Consider the following 2,752-nt stretch of genomic DNA (forward strand, 5'->3'; position numbering starts at 1 on the left):
GTCTTAGTCTTGCGTTACAATAATTTATGTGTGTATCTGTTTTCCACTGTCCAACACTTAACTCAAAAACATTTCATGTCTCTACTGTGGGCCATGCTATATTACAAGAAATTTTGGAAACAAAGTAGAATACAACAGAATCTTTGTGCTATCAGAGTTTATATTGAATTTAGTGGATCAACAGCTAAACAAGGAGATGCAAAATAATCTGGTATAAGTGATCATAAAAGAATATATAAAATATTATATAAAAAGAGAAGGAAAAGTCCCTAAGTTTATATGTGAGAGTAAGGGAAGGCTTCATTAATGACATAAAATTAATAAAATTAAGTCTTTAAGAATGAAGAGGAATGTATTAGGCAAAAATGAGGAAAGAGTCTTAGAAGATAAACAGATAAATTGAGAGATATAGAATTTCAGATGGGTGCAAGGGATTCAGTAAATCTAGGTTCAGAGTGTTTCTAGAGGAAATGCAGTGAAAGTCGAGTTATAAAAAGCCTTTTGTGTCCTACTAAAGCTGTAAGTAACAGGAAAGAACTGAAAAAAATCCAAGCTGAACAAAAATTTGTATATCTGAAACACTGCCCAGGCTGTGGTGTAGAGAAATAATTGCTTGGAGTGCATTAGACTTGAGAAAGAGAGTGAAATTAGATGATAGTTTTTTTTTTCCTTTTCTTTTCTTTTTTTTTTTAGGCTAGGCAACCCTTGGCTGACCTCACAGATTGCAAGAACCTTGTCAGCTTACAATCCTTTTTTTTTTTTATTTTTTACACCTACAGCATCTAGTCTTCCTAGGTGGTCTCCCATCCAAGTACTAACCAGGCCTGACCCTGCTTAGCTTCTGAGATCAGATGGGGTCGGGCATGTTCAGGGTGGCACGGTCGTAGACAGTTGATAGTTTTCTGTGGTTCAAGTGAGGCATGGTTAAATAATGAACCATGGTAGTGGCCTTGGACATAGAGAAAAGTAGGCAGATTTGAGGATGAAGAGAGGTAGCCAGATGAAATGGCAACACTAGGTGGCTGATCGACTACAGGAATGAGAGAGAGAGGGAGGGTTGAAACCTCTCTCTGGTTTTGGCTAGAACAACTAGAGAAGCAGGCATTCCATTCATCAAAACAGGAAAGATGAGAGAAAAGGCCAATAGAATAAGCAAGAAAATGAGGTTGTATTAGGGCAGGTTGAGTTCGAGGAACATTTAGAACTTTCATGTCAAGTCCGCAGTTGGGAAGTTGGAAGAAAGGTTGAAGAGCTCAAGACAGAGATGAAGAGAGTGCTCAGCAGGGTATGGAGGTGTTGATTCATGACTTGGAAGCAACACAGCTAATTAAAGCAGTAACATGGTATGGAGTTTTCAGGAAAAGTTTATGGAGAGAAAAAATAATCCACCAGTTACTATCACTCTAAAGAAATGACATATCTAAATATTAACAAAATATGTACAGGATTTGTATGCTCAAAATTATAAAATACTGATGAAAGAATTCAAAGAAGAGCTGAATAAATGGAAAGACATACTGAATTCATGGATAGAGATTCAAAAAAGGAAAGATATTGATTTTTCCCAAATTGATCTTTAGGTTTAATGCAAAATCCTAGCAAGATTTTGTAGACATAGTTAAACTTATTCTAAAATTTATGTGGAATGGCACAGGCCCTAGAACAACTAGGGCAATCTTTAAAAAGTAGGGAATAAAATAAGAGGAGCCCTCCACCTAGCATGAAGAGCTGCTTTCTAGTGACCTTCAGTAAGTCAGTGTGGTCCTGGTGGAGGGACAGACACATAGAACAATAGAATTGAATGGAGAACTCAGAAATAGACCCAGATACAAATGCCAACTGATTTTTGACAAAGGTGCAAAATCAGTTCAATGGTGGAAAGATAGCCTTTTCAACAAATGGTGATGAAACAATTTGCCATCCATAGGGAAAAATAATAAAGAAACTTGATTAAACCTCATACCTTACACAAATGATATCTTAGGTGGGAATGTGTACAAAAGAAAGGATACAGATTGTTTTTGTCTAAAACAGCTGGTAGGCCTAGAATCTCTTCTTTCCTGCCCAGAACCTCCTTACAGGACTCCTTCATCAGCCATTGTGACTTCTGAGTTACTCTCATGGATCCTCTAGGAAAGTAGATGTCAAAAATTTAGCATGCTTCAGTATCATCCAAACAGTTTAGCAGAAGACGGATTGCTGGGCTCCAATCCCAGAGTTTCAGATTCTCTGTAGGTCTATGGAGGGAAAGGTGTCAGTGATGTATTAAAACATTGTAGCTTGAAGAGTTAAGTTTACCTTCAATGATATAACAGAGAAAATTTATTCACTACTACTTATCTATGCAAAGAAAATAAGGTTATTTATTTTCTATAATTGATCTAACTTTCTTCCTAAGCCCCTACTCCACCAAATATCAAAGGGTGACTGGAGCTTTAAGTTGCCAATTAATAGAAATGAATACTCAGAGGAAGGGAAATAAGTCTGTTTCAAGAAGCCTCACCTTTTTCACGTAAATGTTCATATCTTTTATATTCTCCCTCTCTCTGTGCTTCTAAAATAATCTCATTTTGCTATTAGAGAAAGAATGGGGGGTATTATGACTTAGAGGTCTCTGTCAGTGGCATTGCCAGAGGATGACTGGTTGAATCTACTGAGGTGTCACAGGTGTCATCTCACCTCATAGTCTCAGATGTCACTTCTTCTGTGGCTGTTATCATCATGCTCGGTTGCCGATGTTTGCATTTGTGAT

The 2,752-nt window shown here is 37.2% G+C and overlaps 1 pseudogene; it reads right to left on the reverse strand.

The window, feature by feature from the left end:
• Nucleotides 1-770: 770 nt before the first annotated feature.
• On the reverse strand, nucleotides 771-889 carry LOC111737951 (annotated as a pseudogene).
• Between the last annotated feature and the right edge of the window lie 1,863 nt (nucleotides 890-2,752).

The sequence above is a fragment of the Pteropus vampyrus genome, unplaced genomic scaffold (genome assembly GCF_000151845.1).
Source record: "Pteropus vampyrus isolate Shadow unplaced genomic scaffold, Pvam_2.0 Scaffold32, whole genome shotgun sequence".
Lineage (NCBI taxonomy): Eukaryota > Metazoa > Chordata > Mammalia > Chiroptera > Pteropodidae > Pteropus > Pteropus vampyrus.